Source organism: Gymnoscopelus braueri (assembly GCF_963280865.1).
Source record: "Gymnoscopelus braueri genome assembly, chromosome: 6".
In the NCBI taxonomy this organism is placed as follows: Eukaryota; Metazoa; Chordata; class Actinopteri; order Myctophiformes; family Myctophidae; genus Gymnoscopelus; species Gymnoscopelus braueri.
In genome coordinates this window covers 52523717-52541024 of record NC_137607.1, presented here as the reverse complement: position 1 = coordinate 52541024, position 17308 = coordinate 52523717, and the positions used below count along the sequence as shown (strand labels likewise).

At 42.0% G+C, this 17308-nt stretch overlaps 1 protein-coding gene and 1 pseudogene across 2 annotated transcripts in view; one reads left to right on the top strand and one right to left on the bottom strand.

Moving 5' to 3' along the window:
• The window catches only part of celf5a (cugbp, Elav-like family member 5a), a gene marked incomplete at both ends in the record, with an annotated part of 372721 nt that overhangs the window by 274852 nt on the left and 80561 nt on the right, over positions 1-17308 (top strand). The gene's annotated exons all lie outside the window — the stretch shown is intronic.
• On the bottom strand, positions 7008-8758 carry LOC308086373 (pyrin-like; annotated as a pseudogene). The gene is made up of 2 exons: positions 8623-8758; positions 7008-7703 (listed from the first exon to the last, which is right to left on the bottom strand). The product of its transcript is annotated as a pyrin-like (transcript).

Sequence of the window (17308 nt, the reverse complement as noted above, 5' to 3'; positions counted from 1 at the left end):
TAATGAATTCATATAATTCAATACTTTAGAGCTTATACGAACAACCCATGGGATGACTGAGACAGAATGTGACATTTTAATCCACATTCTTATATTTATGTAAAAAATAAAAAATAAAATGTTTAATTTTCAATCCTCCAGGATTGTTTCCTCAAGTACACTTTTGGGAAAGACTAAAATGATGTTAAATAATATGCGCTAGTGATTTGAAAGCCTTTTAAGACAAACAGTGATGAGCATCACCGCATCACAATGATGTTTAATCTGGAAGTGTTCATCAGAAAATCTTTTGAACGTTAAGAAATGAGATTTTGAAGGTGTCACATATCCCTAATGCAGCATTAAGCTACAGAACTAGCTTACAGTACCTCTAGATGCAGTCTTTCAATGACTTTCAGCTATATTGTTACCATGCCGTACAACAGTGGTTCTCAACCAGTGGTCCGCCTGACACTCAGCCTGAATTTTCATTTCGTTTCACTCCATTATTCATTCTGAAAGCCCTCTCAGTGCAGCCGTTTTCTGAGGTGGGGGCGTGGCCAAAGTTCGACTCTTTGGCTATTGGTTCATACTGGATTATCCCGATCCCGATTCGTCGTACAGATTTTCAACCGAGAAAAGCCCACCTTCGACAGCGTCACCAGACGCTGAATGCGAGGCTAGCGATTCAGGGGGTGGAGCCAGGCTACCGGGGACCACCAGCGGTGGTGTAAAATGGATGGATTTTACTCTCTCAAGAGTTAAATTATTGTTAAACATCTGCATTACTTAATTTACAAGAAGTCTACACAATTAGAAGAATGTAGAAGAATTGTTATTTTGATCAACGTTTGCCTGTTATCTCTCCTATGGTACCACCAATACCATCAATACAGCATAATACAAAAATATTCTAAGTCTTGGGTCTGAGAGTCTAAATCTCATCAAATGGTGATGAATCCGTGGCTCAAATGATATGAAAAGGGTTGAAAACCTCTGCCGTACAACATCGGCTAGTCGTTCTCAAGTATAAGTGCACTCAGTATTTATCCGCACAGCACATTCCAGATGCAGGCAGACACTCATAAGCCAGCCTGGGGAAAAAAAAAAAAAAACCCTGTCATGAAACTTTTATCCCGACTCCAGAGTATGATATGTACTGTGTCATGTCTGCCTGCCCTCTCTCCACACGGATATACCCCCCAATGTGCCCTTACTCACCTCGGTATTACACTAATATCTCACCCTGCTTTCCCCAAAGGTAAAATATCCCCACCAAGCTATCCAACAAAATATGACCCAATGTTCTCTCTCTGTAAAAGCGCCGGCTAACCCCTTGAGCTCACGAGGGAGGGCTATGGTGGCAGGCAGGGAGAGAGGGAAGAGAAGGCTTTCATAAATGCATAGCGATACGGTCTAAAACCACAGGGGTGTGTGTAACCTTTTGCATTGGAGGACGGTGTTATTAGTGAAGCCAAAGTCAGAGCAGTCATTTAACTGTGGCCTGACAGTAACTGCTATTCCCATTAGTTGCTACAGTATTCCGTCTGCTGAAAATGTAGAGGGGTGTGTGTGTGTGTGTGTGTGTGGTGGGGGGAGGGGTTGGATAAATGCCACCAGAAGAAGAAATAATAGTGCCGTGCTTTTTCCTACAATTTCCAATTCAATTTCCTCTCACTGACCTGCAGTAACTAGAGAAATCAATGCAGCCCAGGAGTCAGAAAAAAAAATATTCTGAATGCAGGGATGGCTGCAGCCTCTTTTTTTGTGTGTGTGTGTTGTTGTAAAAGGCAAAGCCTATCCATCACTAGTGATGTCGACACAACAATCTCTGGCTGTCCTGGGCCTGCACACGCCCCTCTCGGGGCCTTAAATGAGATCCTTGATCAGAAGTTTTTTAGCCGGGATTAAAACAGGTGCTTCCTTTTGAACACCGGGGCACCCTTAGCCCGTTAAGACCGGCAAAGCATCTGTGTCGTTTTAGATTTCAGCGTTGGCTATTCAAAAATAGCAGATATACAAGAGCTTGTAGATCCGCTATTTTTGAAAAAAAAAAACTGAAAATGTGTGCAAATCTTAACTCAAAATTTTAACTCAAATCTTTGCTTCTGGGGGTCCCTGGAACACAATAATTTGAGATGGGGGGGGGGTCCGCGGACAAACACATATCAGTTTGGGGGGTCTTTGACATGAAAAAAGTTTGAGAACCACTGATATTATAGCAACATACGTTTAAAAAAAAAAAAAAGGCATATAGAAGACATTTGTAGAATCCCCCCAGAGGCAAAGATTGAGTTAAAAAAAAGCTTGTACATCTGCTATTTTTGAAAAAAAATTGAAAAATGTTGGAAGTGTTGAGAACTACTGATTTAGAAGGCATTTGTAGAATGGCTCTCGGGCCTTAACGGGTTAGACAGGAGAGATGTGTCCCAGTCAGAGTTATATCCATGCACCTTCACTCCGTAAGACATCAAAGACAAAAGGCTAATGGAGAGAAAAGACAAGAGGCGAGAAAAAGGTACGTTCTCCATGGCAGCTGCTGTCCTGCCCTCTGGGCCTGTCAGAGCATCACCTCTGAACTCACTGACACATGAGGAAGGAGAGGTCACTTCCTCTTTGGATATATAAGCAAATGAACAAAGGCTTTGCTGCGGTGGTTCTCAAAGTGGGGTCCGGGGACCCCCAGGGGGTCCTTGAGGGTCTTCCAGGGGGTCCCCAGACAAATGATGGATAGTTATGAGCCTTTTGTGGCTGTATAACTCTTTTATGGGTCACTATGGGTAAATATCCCCCTTTTTTTGTCTCCTATATTTAAGAAAAATAATAATATATGTATTATTTCAAAAGTTTGAACAAAAAAATCACAACTTTTCATCAATTTCATTAAGTATTATTTCATTAAGTATTTCATAAATAAAATCCCAAAATAATAATAAAAAATTGTTAGAGGTTTGGGTTGTGTAGTTACTGTACCTTGCCATGATATAACTCCAAAGGTGGCCAAGAAATTAAAAAAAAATGCTTGAGTGATTAGAAATTGCATTCAACATTCAAAATATGCTCCTCATTGACTTACATTGTATGGTGAAACAGCTCTCAAAGTCACTCTTTTAGCCCATAAACCCAGTGCTGTTTGTTTGTGTTACATTTATGGGCTAAAAGAGTGACTTTGAGAGCCTTTTCACCATACAATGCAAGTCAATGAGGAGCATATTTTGAATTATCAATTTCTAATCAATGGAGCGATTTTTATTTTATTTCTTGTCCACCTTAGGAGTTACATCATGGCATAGTACTTCATGGAAGATTCACAGAAACTAAACAGCACCGATACAAATTTAAACTTAATAGCCTATTCTCTGCTGAACATCTGAAATATGCATTGTTGTGTCTAGGAATCATAAACAGTGTTGCATTTTAGCCTATATTTTATTCACGACGCATAAAGTCAAGTGCAGATGTCAGAACTTAACTATGAATTATTAACAGCAAAATATTCTTCGATCAATCTTTATTATAATGAGCAATGATGAATATGTACTGAGATGCAACCTGCATTCAATAAATCATGATCAAGTCAAAGTAGCTGAATACAGTAATCTCTTTTATAACAATCTTTTTGAGTCAACGAGGAAGTTAAGACTTTTGGCATGCAGATGTCATACAGTATAGGCTACTGTATGTATGTATGTAGATATTATATAGTTTTGATTGATCTTGAACATCTTCTAGACCAGGGGTCTTCAACGTTTTCAGGTCAAGGACCCCTTAGCTGAGAGAGAGATGAAGCAGGGACCCCCCACTATATATTGCATAAAATCGTGTTGCATATTAAACATTTTCATAGATAGCTTCATAGACGTGTATGTGTATTTTCAGACAATTAACCACTTAAACACTCAATACTTAGAAAACTTGTACTTGGTCTGCTCTCCTCCCCCCCCCCTACCCCAAACGTCTGAAAATAGCAGATCTACAACTCACAACGCCTCGCAGCGCACAGGCTTTGTGTGATAGTTCCTATCACACAAAGATTTGGCGGCCCCCCTGTAGTAGGCCTCTGAGGACCCCCTAGGGGTCCCGGGCCCCCTGTTGAAGACCCCTGTTCTAAGCAAACAGTTATTTCCCGTCTTTGGTTCTTTGGAAGCCTTTAGGTTTAATGTTAATATGAAAAGAAAAATTCAAAGCCTACAACATTTGCTTGTGCAATATGTACTGTAGGCCTATACGCTTGCATAAGCGCGGTTGTATACTCGCGGTTCTCAAAAGTGGGGTCTGGGGACCTTAAGGGGTCCTTAAGGGGGTTCTAGGGGGTGCTCAGCAAAATTAGTTAATATAGCATGAAAATACGTTTCACCGGCCTATGTACATTGGCTGAATAGTGAAAGAACTACAATGCCACAGGCACTTCTCGATGGCGTCACACCCGGTCTTGCCAAGATCCCGACCGTAGCTGCCGCTGATTGGTTCGACTGGGCGCAGGTCGGGTTAAACTCCAATCCCTGAGTGATCCCAGATGGAGGCAGTATTGTGAACTTGTGTAACTCAATACCGCCCTATCTGGCGGAGTCAGGTTAGGAGTCCATAGCCAAATACATATATAATTTTGGTGGTCCTTGAAATGGAAAGAGTTTGAGAACCACTGGTGTATTTCACATATTAATTTTGAGGTCCTTGAAATGGAAAAAAGTTTTGAGAACCACTGGTAATTTACACATTTCTCCGACTCCCTCCTCTTGTCTCATTCTGAATGCATGTTTTGCTCTGTTCTCAGTTAGCAGTATTAACTCTGGGAATGGAGGTCAACATGATGGCCTCCACTTGTCCTTGTTGTGCTGAGGCTCAGACATTAATTATCCTAACTGTTAACCCAGTCAATCCGGGAAACGCGTCTCTGTCATTTTAGATTTCTTTGGGCTATTAAAAAAATTGCAGATATACAAGCTTGTAGATCTGCTATTTTTGAAATATCGTGAAAATGTGTGCAAAACTTTGAATATATATTTTTTAAAGCAAACATTTGTAAAATATTTTGTTCCAGGGACCCCCCAGAAGAAAAGATTTGAATTACAAAAAAATATATATTCAAAGATTCGCACACATTTTCACGTTTTTTTCCACCCAAAAATCATAGCAATCTCATAGCGCGGCACTCGGTGCCGCGCTATGAGATTGTAGATCTGCGTAGACAGCGTACCCGGATTGAACGGGTTAAACATCCGTAACCCTGCGTATGCCACAATGCACAAAAAGACTGACACACATTAATGTGTTCCTTAAAAGCGGCAAATTGTTTTTGCATGACTTAACTCCGGGAAAGCAAAACTGTAGCTCTAGGGCTCTCTCTGCAGTGGCAAAGACACTGTAGCTTGTAGTGGGACAAGAAAAATGCACTTGGTTTGCATTATTATCAGATATTATGGCTTATGAGGAAAATGTCACTGAATGCAAGAAGTTTAAGAAAAAAAAGTATGTCGTCAATAAATGGCCCAAAGTAGTACAGCACGAATAATGAAGCAGAAGTTAACGTCAGAAACACTGTCAGGTTCGTGAGATAAGAAGGTTTTTACAACCGATGTGGACGTAAACACAGGCCAGTGTTAGTCCTTGTGGTTGGCCAATAATTGTCGACTTCTGCATTGGTAAATGGCTCTGCATTTATATCGCTGCTGTCGGGCAGAAACCTCTTATCTCCATATTTACTTTTTTTCGTAAATGAACGCCCTACTTGATCATACTACAGCAGGGGCGGATTAACCCTTCATGGTGCCCGGTGCTTGGACCCGGTTCGGTGACCCCCGGGACGGTTTTGTCAACGTGCAGCGCGGACACGGTGCCCCCCGGGAGCGCGGACCCGGTTCGGAGCCCCCCGGGAGGGGGGGGGGGGGGGGGGGGTGACGCTTCACTGGCTCGTTTCAATGTTGTAGTGCTCCTTTAGCAGCCCTGCTTCAAAATTTCGCAGTTTTTCGCAGTTTTTTTTTCCCTTCACGCCGTTTGGTGCCCCCCCCCCCAAGGTTGGTGCCCTGTGCTTCAGCACCTCAAGCCCGTTGGATAAGCCACCACTGTGCTACAGTGTCACACTAAAGCCATGGTTCTCAAAGTGCGGTTCGGGGACCCCCAGGGGTCCTTGAGTGGGTTCCAGGGGGTCCCTAGATAAATGTTGGATAGTTAGTAACCAAATGGGCCCTTATGTTGCTTTAACTCTGAGAGTTACGTGAGCAAAAACTAAATATCATAACATTTTAGTCTAACATTAGACATTTTAGTCTAGTTTTAGTTAAACTAAATATCGTAACATTTTAGTCTAGTTTTAATTAAACTAAATATCATAACATTTTAGTCTAGTTTTAATTAAACTAAATCATAACATTTTAGTCGACTAAATCTACAGTTGATTTAGTCTTTACTCTTTACCTTTAATTGTCCCCTTCATGCCCATATATGGAGATCTCTGTATCTGTCTGTCCTTGTCCCTTTTATGCCCATATGTGGAGATCCCTGATGTCATCAGTATATGCTCATATATGTTTTTTTGTGCCCATATATGGAGGCGAGTGATTTGTTTGCGCCCGATGCCATGACGACACACCCTTAAGTCAATTTTAATACAGGTTGTGCATGAATTATTTCTGAATAATTTACATTTAATTTTTTTACTTTACTGGACGGAAAACTTGAGTTTTTTTCTTTTTTAACTCATTCTCTGCCAATGACATCATTTTAAATATTTTTTTTTTAAATGAATGAATTTATTTATAATTTTTTTCTTGTTTTTCACAAGGAACCAGGAGATAACGCAATCCAAAGATTTACTGCTCCATTCACTTCCATGTTAAAATATTAGGGAAATATTCTGAATCTCTGCTCCTCGCAATGACATTTTTTTTTTCTTTCACGGAAGCACAGTGAAACCCTCCGTGATTAGCAACCATCAGGGGATCGATGGAGATACTGGGGATAAATATTCTGTGACTACTTGAAACGTAAGAAAATCGCAAAATCCTGGCAGTCTGGGCTTTTGGGGCTATTTAGTGAAGGGCAGTGAATGAGTTAAGTTGTAGGGGACGTGTTCCCTCATTCCCATCAAGATCAGCGTCCATGTTGACAGGAGAGATGATCAGAGGAGCAGAGTTTTTACCATTATTATTAAGACCAAGGACTGAAGAATGGATATAGTTTCTCAGTGAAGGTGCAGCCAGTGAAAGAGTAGAGATGAACTCTGGCCTCCACATCATAAAAGGAGACCAGACCCTCCTCATAATCCACAAACACTCCCACTTTCTGGACCTCCTCTCTTACAGGGAGGAGGACATCAGGGCCAGCAGCAGCCTTGTACTCATTTCTATACCTCAACACTATAGTCCAGAAACCATTGTTGGGGTTCCGTGTGTTCCATCCCTTCCTGTTGATGGACTCTCTGGCCACTCCTAAACTCCAGTCAGTCTTCCCTTTAACCTGAACCTCATAGTAAAACCTTCCTGAGGAGAAGCTTTGTTTTCCTAAGACACAGACACAGACACAGAGACCATAAGAGAATCTCTCTGTGTTGTCCGGGAGATTCTTCCTTATATCTCCATCACTCACTTGTTTTCCATCCTCAGACAGGATGAGGTAGGGATGTGCTGTATCAGGGTCCAGAGTCACATCCACTGCATGTTTCTGGATCCTCCTCAGATCAACATCAAAAAGCTCTTCTTCATCTCCTGACTGAGTGTCTTCTCCAGCTGAGCCACAGCTGTCCTCACAGTCCCCGCATATGAAGACTGATGGACATTGACCTTTGTCCAGTCCTTGGTGGGTGGAGGGGTGTTGATGGATGTCAAGCTATGGAGGTGGAGGTGGTATTCTTTCAACTTGTGATTCCTGAACTGATGAACCAGCTCAGAAATACAAGTATTCACAGATACCTCTGGTCTCTTATTGAAGATCTTTGTACACAGTGGACACTGACACACATCACTAGTGTCCCAGTAATGTGTGATACAGGTTCTGCAGTAGGCGTGTCCACATGGAGTGGTGATTGGATCAGTGAACACATCCAGACAGATAACACAACATAAATGCTCTTCAGACAGGAGACTGCTGGCAGACGCCATTTCTAGATTAAAAGAGCTCCTCACACTCTGTGTGCTTTTAAGTCAAGCTGACTGGAATCTAACATCATCAACTATGATGTCAGTCCTGCCCAAATATGGAGTTCAGAGTTATGGTGGTCCGTGGTCTAATGCAGGGGTTCCCAAAGTGGGGTCCGGGGACCTCCAGGGCCCTACATACATACATCAGCTATTTTCCAAAAATCTTGATATTCTTTGAAAATGTTTGAATATTTTTTACATTTTTAACACCACATCTGAAAATCTTTTGAGATTGGGGTCCGCGGCCCAATCCGCATTCATTTAGGGGTACTTGACCTGAAAAAGTTTGAGAACCACCGCACTAAAGCATCAAAAGTTGCATATCTACAAGCTCGAAACGCGGTTGAAAAAAAAAGCTTGTTGAAAAAAAAAGCTTGTTGAAAAAAAAAGCTTGTTGAAAAGTAACAGATTTGGACATATGAGTTTTCCACCTCAGAGACAGAGACGATTTATAGTGCCTTTGTCCAAAGCGCTTTACAATGTGCGTTACATTCACACATTCACACACCGACAGCCGGGGAAGTGTCTAGCTCAAGGACACATCGACACAAAAGCCAGGAGGGAGCCGGGTATCGAACCCCAGATAGCCACTCTACCTCCTGAGCCAGGGCCACCCCCACATTGTGACAAGGAGCCATAATCATTGTCTCGACCTTGTTTTTTAGACCTTGCCGGTATAGTGGTGTTTTGAGAAGAATGGAGCATGCTGCAGACAACAAGCTTCAATCTTTTTGTTTTTAATACATAAAAAAATAGTGAAAATAGCAGATCTGCATCGTGATGCATTGTGAGCTGGTAGATCTGCTATTTGCGCTATTCATCATACGATAATGTTTACATGCCGTAAGTGGTTAACGAGCGCAATTACCATGCCAGAAAGATTCTATAGAACTCTATAGAAAACCTGAAGTATGTTGGTTTCTGGACTGTGTGTGTCCCCTTTATCAACGTATTTTAATACGTTGGCTGTTCAAAAATAGCAGATATACAAGCTCACAGCACCTTTCGAAACAAAGTTACAAGGTGCTGTACGAATGTGAGTAGGCCTACAGCAGTGGTGGAAAAAATCCTCACATGTTTTACTTAAGTAAAAGTGTCAATAGTGCAATATAGAAATACTCTGTTACAAGTAAATGTCCGGAATTGAAAATGTACTTGAATAAAAGAACAAAAGTATTGGCATCAAAATGTACTTTAAGTACCAAAAGTAAAAGTACTCATTATGCAGAATGTCCCATTTCAAGTTTTCAAATGTATAAACATCTTTGAAAATAGCAGATCTACAAGCTAACAATGCGAGCTTGTAGATCGGCTATTTTCAAATGGCAAAATTGAATATTGGGCTGAAGTGGTTAATGTTATGTTTTCAAAATCTACGAAGTAACTGCAGTAGTAACTAAAGTTCTCAAATAATTGTAGTGGAGTAAAAGTACAATATTTGCCTCTGAGATGTAGTGGAGTAAAAGAATTGGAAATACTCAAGTAAAGTACAAATACCTCAAAATGTTACTTAAGTACAGTACTTAAGAAAACGTTCTTAGTTGCCCTACAGTACCCGAGAGTACCGCTATGGCCTGAGGGAGTTATGTTTGGGAGCACATGCAGGATGTATCCGTATCCGCTGATTCTCTCTAGACCGGATCAGAACACTGCAAAACAAGTTGATCCCAGTCTACCAAAGAACAGGCTTGCTTTCCTCATCCATCTTCTTTCCTTCTTGTGTTCAATAATCCAATCTTTTCTCTCCATCCTCTCATCCTACATGGTTGTATTTATACATCTCCTTGACTCCTTCACTGAATCACTTATACAGAGTGTTCATTTCCACAGTGAGAGTGTAACAAATGTAGATGGATGTATTGAACTGTAACTTTCCTCTTCTACCCCGGATTTGAACCCGGTTTCCTGCGCAAGTGCTGATTTTTTTTTACTATTGAGCTAATAGAGCCTGCCTGCTTGCCGTCAGGGGATACATTGAATCTTGACCATCAGGTCAAAATTCGTGTCAGATCCTGTGTCTGGGTGAGACATGATAATGATAATCACCCTGAAGGGATTTATTTTTCAATAATGACCACCTATACCCGTACATTATCCTGCTTATTACACGACTAATCAATAAATAAATTGACCCAAAAGTAACAACAAAACGAAGTATTTCCTTGCTTACGGCAATGAAAGTATTCCATAAGTGTTGGGCTTGGTGGACACGGTCGCCTCGGAAAACAAATATTATTCCATACAAATAGTATTCCATAAGGTAACCGGAAGACTCAACCCAAAACACGCTCGCCCACATTCTATATACCGCCGGATTTGCCTATAATATCGGCGGATTTGCCCCGGGGCGACTGTGTTTTGGGGCGAGCGTTTTGATATTCTTGCCGTTTTGATATTCTTGCCGTTTTGATATTCTTGCCGTTGTTGCCGTTGTTGCCGTTGTTGCCGTTGTTGTAATGCCTCGGTAAACAAGGAAGTGTAGTGGATCAAATAGAATCACTTTTCGGTTATTGCATCGTCTATTTCTCACTTCAAATGTTTTCAAAAACATTCTTGAGACGGAGCAACGTTTAGTTGTAAATGACATGGTGTGTTTGTTTACATGGCTGTCATGTTTGATACAGCATAAAATCAAGCAGTGCAGGTTGATATGAGCAGGTGCTCAGAGTCTTTGATTAGACAGCGGTCTGTTATAGAGCTCATCGGTCATTATCCAGAAATAACACACCGCTGAATTCAGTGATTGACCAATCAGAATCAAGCATTCAACCAAGTTGTGTAATAAATTGTATTATCATACTCTAATACTCTACCATACAGATTGGACAAAATTACATTGTATTCGTAATAAAAAAGTAGCAAAATTACATTTTCATTTGAAATGACGTCATTTTTTAGTCACACAGTGTATGACACAGCCATGCGACAATACAAATTAGCCTTTTAATTAGTGTGTGTACAAAGACCAATTGGACAGCAAAGCCACCGCCTTTTTTTGAAACGACGAATTGACTGAAGTCATTTCAGATAATCCTCGGGCCACACCGAGCAGCGCTGACAGGGAGCAGCGCTGACAGGGAGCAGCGCTGACAGGGAGCAGCGCTGACAGGGCCAATTGATATTTGAAATGCAGACGGCCATCGTCTCAGACTTTCTCCCAGTCATTTCAGCACACAGGCCTTAAAGCCCACTAGAAAAGGTGGGCATGGCACGGCTGATAAACAGCTGACAGAGCTCTGAGGAGATTAAAACTAGTTTCTACCTCTGCGCGCTTGCGTGTGCGTGTGCGTGTGCGTGTGCGTGTGCGTGTGCGTGTGCGTGTGCGTGTGTGTGTTTGTGCGTGCGTGCGTGTGCGTGCGTGTGCGTGCGTGTGCGTGCGTAGGGATAGTCAGACCCACGTCTCTCTCTCACACACACACACACACACACACACACACACACACAAACAAACATGCATACATGATCGTGTACACGTGCACATACGCGCACACACACACACACACACACACACACACACACACACACACACACACACTGACAATACAGTACCTTGAGCAGGCAGTGCTGAATGCATAGCCACGTACATATCGCCGCTTTTTGACTGAAACCTTGTATGTGCAAAACCGTTCCTTTTTTTTATTATTATTTTAAAAACATATTAAAATGTAATAATAAACGTTTGTGCGACACTCTTCGGCCTTAATTCCCCCCAAAAAGGTTAAATAAATAAATAAATGAAATAAGGAGATGCCAGGTTTCCTGTCCGACGCCAACGATATACACAAAACGGTAATGGATTAATTTGAAAGGACCGGGGCGGGGGTTAAGTCTTAGCGGGCATCTGCCCGTTTTAAAGGTTCATACATACTGTACATCTAAGAGGTTTACCACTTTTAACCCATTGAGACCGGGAACGCGTCTGTGTCATTTTTTCCCCTTTTTCTTTGGGTTATTTAAAAATAGCAGATCTACAAGCTCGTAGCGCAGCCGAGCTTGTAGATCTGCTATTTTTGAAAGAAATCGTGAACATTTTGTGCAAATGTTTTTCAAAGCGAACATTTGTAAAATATTTTGTCCCAGGGACCTCCATTTTCACGATTAAAAAAATATATAGCAGATCTACAAGCTCATAGGCCTTAAATATTGCTGCTATTCCTCTGTCTATGCAGAGCTAGTTTTGTTTTTGATGGTTATATTTACATCATTGGAAAGCCTTTTCATGGCCATGTTGAGATCATATAGTTTAAAATATATTGAGATTGTGTCTCTAGAACCTGAACTGAATTGTCATCCTGAAATGTTTTTAAGTGAAAAGATAAATGCTGGGTGCCGCACTATGAGCTTGTAGATCTGCAATGTTTTTGAATAGCCAAAAAGAAATGACACAGACGCGTTGCCGGATTGAAGGGGTTAAATCACATTTCCTGTGTCGGCGCCTATAACCTTTCCTCCTCTCAGAGCTCTGTAATGTGTTCTGTCAACACGCTCTCCTCTGCCTCAGATTAGCGTTCGTCAGTGGCAGAGTGAAAAGGACAGCGTCTTGTTTCCAAACCCAGTAATAGAACAAATTCTGACAGATCAGCCTGACATCAGCCATCAGCCGCCAACAAAGGACAGGGTGTGCAGCAACAAGTGCAAGAACAACAACATGCGTCATCCAGAACTATCGCAACCTTTTACCGCAGTGCTTCTCAAACTTTTTTCATGTCAAGGACAGTGGTGCAAAAAAGTACTCACATTTCTTACTTAAGTAAAAGTATCAACACTGCAGTGTAGAAATACTCTTCAAAATGTACTTGAGTAAAGAGTTTTATTGGTAACATGTACTTACTGTAAAATGCCAAAAGTAGAAAGTACTCATGCAGAATTTAAAGTTTTCAAATGTATAAAAATCTTTTGAAAATAGCAGATCTACAATGTGACGTACCTTGCTTACTGTAAGTCGCTCTGGATATGCCTAAATTGAAGATTGTGTACGTACGTGCGTGTGTGCATTGCGTTAGCTTGTATATGTGTCATATGTATGGTGTTCACATGTGTCTTCATGCATAGTGGGTACAAATACACAAATGCTTTTACATTTGCTTGGGGTAACTTCATGGACAATCCCTCCCACCCCCTAGATGACACTGTGGCAGGGCAGAAAAGCTCCTTTAGCAACTGGTACACCCAAGTTGCAAGAAGGAGCGCTATAGGAGCTCTTTTCTGCCTGCAGCAATAAGACTGTACAACTCCACATCTGGTTGGCTTGATTAGGCTGTTTAGGATGTGGGATGCAAGCCATCGAACTCTTTAGTAGTCAATTTTTAATATTGTAGGTTGACTATGCTTAGATGCCTATTTTAGATGTTTTTTATTATTATAATGTGTTTTTTATTGATGTCTCTATGAGAGTTGCTGTAACACCTTAATGTCCCCTCGGGATGAATAAAGTATCTACCTGCTACCTACCTACCAACTTATAAACGGTTGACCAGCAACGCGGGACAGGAGAATGTGGGGTTTGGTGTTAGAATGAATGAAGCTGTGGTGCAGGTGTCTAATTGCGCAGTCTTTCCCTTCATTGCATCATCTACTGTATGATGAAGGAGGAGGCCGGTGCAGGATCTGGGGGAGAATACGGACTCTTTGATTAAATACAGGGAGAGAGAGTGAGACACACGCACGCACACGCACGCACGCACACGCACACACACACACACACACACACACACACACACACACACACACACACACACACACACACACACACACACACACACACACACACACAGACACAGACACAGACACAGAGAGAGAGAGAGAGAGAGAGAGAGAGAGGCTGCCTACAGCACAGGTCCATCAACAGAACTGAAACTGCTCATCCAGAGGTTTTATTTTGTTGTCTTTTTCTTTTTTGAGCTCTTCTTAGACTGAACCCTTCTAATAAGAAAGTATAGGAGGGGAGTTCAGGTCTGCATACATTGTCCTAATATTATCAGAAAGGACAGAAAACACACACACACACACACACACAGTATGTATGCCCGACAGCAACCAGAGATCCTCACAAGGATAGAAGGAGGGAAATGATGGTTTTGTGGTCTTCACTTTTCAATAGGTTCATAGTTCAGGTGTATGGTTTGGGGTTAGAGCTGTTAGGTTAGATGGTTGGTTATGATTAGAGTTAGAGGTAACAGGGAATTAATTAAATCATTGCGGATATCTGACAAAAGGCAGAAATCTCTTATCTCCATATTTGGTTGTTTTTTTCCCCTTACTTGATCATACATACTACAGCGTCTCACGCGACGCGTTCTTAGTTTGTCCATGTCTGCATTTGAATTCTGAAAAGTAACAGTTTTGGACATAAGGTTTCCACTCAACAGAGATGATATCTGCAAAGTATAGTAGTACAAGAACAAGAAGGTGTGTGTGTACTGTGTTCTCAACCTTTTCTGGATCAGGGAGACCCTGTACCCTCTGTACCCCCTCTGGACGCCTCTGGAGACCTTTGTACCCCTCTGAGCCAGGGTTGCCAGATCTGCTTATTATAATTTCCCCTCAAGATCTTATTTGAAAATAGCCGATCTACAAGCTCACAACGCGTCGCGATGCGACGCGTTGTGAGCTTGTAGATCTGCTATTTTCAAATAGCTGATATATATGTTAAAGTGCACACGTGGCCCATTAGTCGCTTCTTTTGGGCTGGTTTTCCTAGACCTGGTTGCTTGTTTCTCTCACAGAATCTGGCAACACTGCTCTGAGCATGGAGACCCTGTACCCCTCTCTCCTCCTCTGAGCATGGAGACCCTGTACCCCTCTCTCCTCCTCTGAGCAGAGAGACCCTGTACCCCTCTGCGTACCTCTTTCATCACACCAGCTCCCACATTCCTTCTAGTTTTTTTTTTATTCTACCGGTATTTAGCTTTTCCCTCCCCTCTCAACTTCCATATGGTGTTGCTGACATGGCATTTCTTACACACAAAGCCCTCTGGTGCTTAGTGTACTCCAGTTGGAGCATGTCGGTGTGTGTGTGTGTGTGTGTGTGTGTGTGTGTGTGTGTGTGTGGTTTTTGTGTGTGTGGGGGGGGGGGGGGGGTTCTGGGGTTGTGTGAGGATGTGTGCCCGCGAGCATCTGTACCTGTGTGTGTGTGTGTGTGTGTGTGGGTGGGTGGGTGGTGTGGGTATGTATGTGTGTGTGTGTCTGTGTCTGCGTCTGTCTTGTGTTTGTGTCTGCTTGCATGCATGCATCCGTGCACACATTGTGTGTATTGGGGATGTTTGCTCACTCTCTCATTTCTTCGTCTGTTTTCACACACTCTACTCCGCTGCACTCCATATGATCCCCATAGGCTGCAACAATGAGAGAGAGAGGGAGAGAGAGAGAGAGAGAGACAGAGATAAAGAGGGAGCCCGTGGAAGATGCTTCAAGTGTGTTGACAGCACAGCAACTCCAAAAATGCTTAGCACTCCTTGTTTAGAACGGAACATCTTATTCTGAGCAAGACTTCTAGCTTCATTTTGTTATGGCCCCCCAGTGACCGTCTGCCTGCCTGGGCAACATCAGTAAAGGCATGCAGTGATAATTTCGTTGACTAAAACTATGACGGAAAATGTTCGCCTACTACCTTTTTTCACTGAAAATAAATAAAAACTAAATAATATAGAGCCATGATGACTAAATATATTGACCATTTTAGTCAACAAATAAAAACTATACAAAATGTTTGGAAGGGACTAGTGGACAAGACATTAGAACTAAAGGCCAGTCCGTACCAATGCAACTCCTTGCAACTGTCATTTGGGATAATGGTTGCAGCCAAGTACTGTAGTTACAAGGAGTTGCATGTCACAAGGAGTTGCATGTTACAAGGAGTTGCATGTTACAAAGGAGTTGCCATGTTACAAGGAGTTGCATGTTACAAGGAGTTGCATGTTAAAAGGAGTTGCATGTTACAAGGAGTTGCATGTTACAAGGAGTTGCATGTTACAAGGAGTTGCATGTTACAAGGAGTTGCATGTTACAAGGAGTTGCATGTTAAAAGGAGTTGCATGTTACAAGGAGTTGCATGTTACAAGGAGTTACATGTTACAAGGAGTTGCATGTTACAAGGAGTTGCATGTTACAAGGAGTTGCATGTTACAAGGAGTTGCATGTTACAAGGAGTTGCATGTCACAAGGAGTTGCATGTTACAAGGAGTTGCGGCACGAATCATTGGTGTGGACTGGCCTTAAGACAACGAAGATAGTCGATCTACAAGCTCAAACCGCGTTTGCGACGCGTTGTGAGCTTGTCGATCGACTAGTTTCACCTATTTTCGCATAGAGCATAGAGCACCGAAGTCTGACGTAATTTACACATCCTACCTGGTTCGCAGTTTTCCACCCCCGTTCTGAATTCCCATAGACGTCTTTAATATCGCGTCAAATAAGAACTGTGTTCCAAAAATAAACAAATGACCCCCGGCGGGACTCTTATGGATATGAAGCATCAACTGACGGTAGGGAAAACGATAATGTTACTTCCGCCGAATTAGTACAATTTTCGCCAGAAACAGACTGTATCAAATATAAGTGACTGACTATCATAAACGATACAGAACCTCCTCCTGACAATATCGCCAAGACAGTTTGATTATTTTTGGACCACAATTGTCTGAGCATATTGTCTTATATGAGACGATTCTAACATCTTAGAATCGTCTCAGATAAGAATACCTTTTATCTGTTGACTATACCAACTATAGGCACCGGCCTACTCACAGACCACACACGTCGGGAACGATGAAACTCAGGAACGTTTTTTTGCGGATTGTTGCGGTGCAGGACTGCTTTGGAAGCTATTATTTTGTTGCCGTCATTGTGGAAACCTTGTATGTCCAAAAGCGTTCCTTTTCAGGATATGGAACCATGTGTTCCAATGGATCCAATGGAGTTATTATTTGTTAGTACTTTTCCTTGGTTAAATATTTATAAAACCCGTAGACACGCTTAACCTCTTTCACTTTTTTTTTCAACTTAAAAAATTGCGGAAACAGCAGATCATGAAGCGACGTGAGCTTATAGATCGGCAATTATTTCGCTAGTTTTGCACAACACTGTTGAACAACGAAGTGTGGCATTCATTTATGGACGAAAAGAAAAGCATAAAAACGTTGAAATATGGAAATACAAGGTTTCGGCCCGACAGCAACAATTTGTTGCCTTCATGG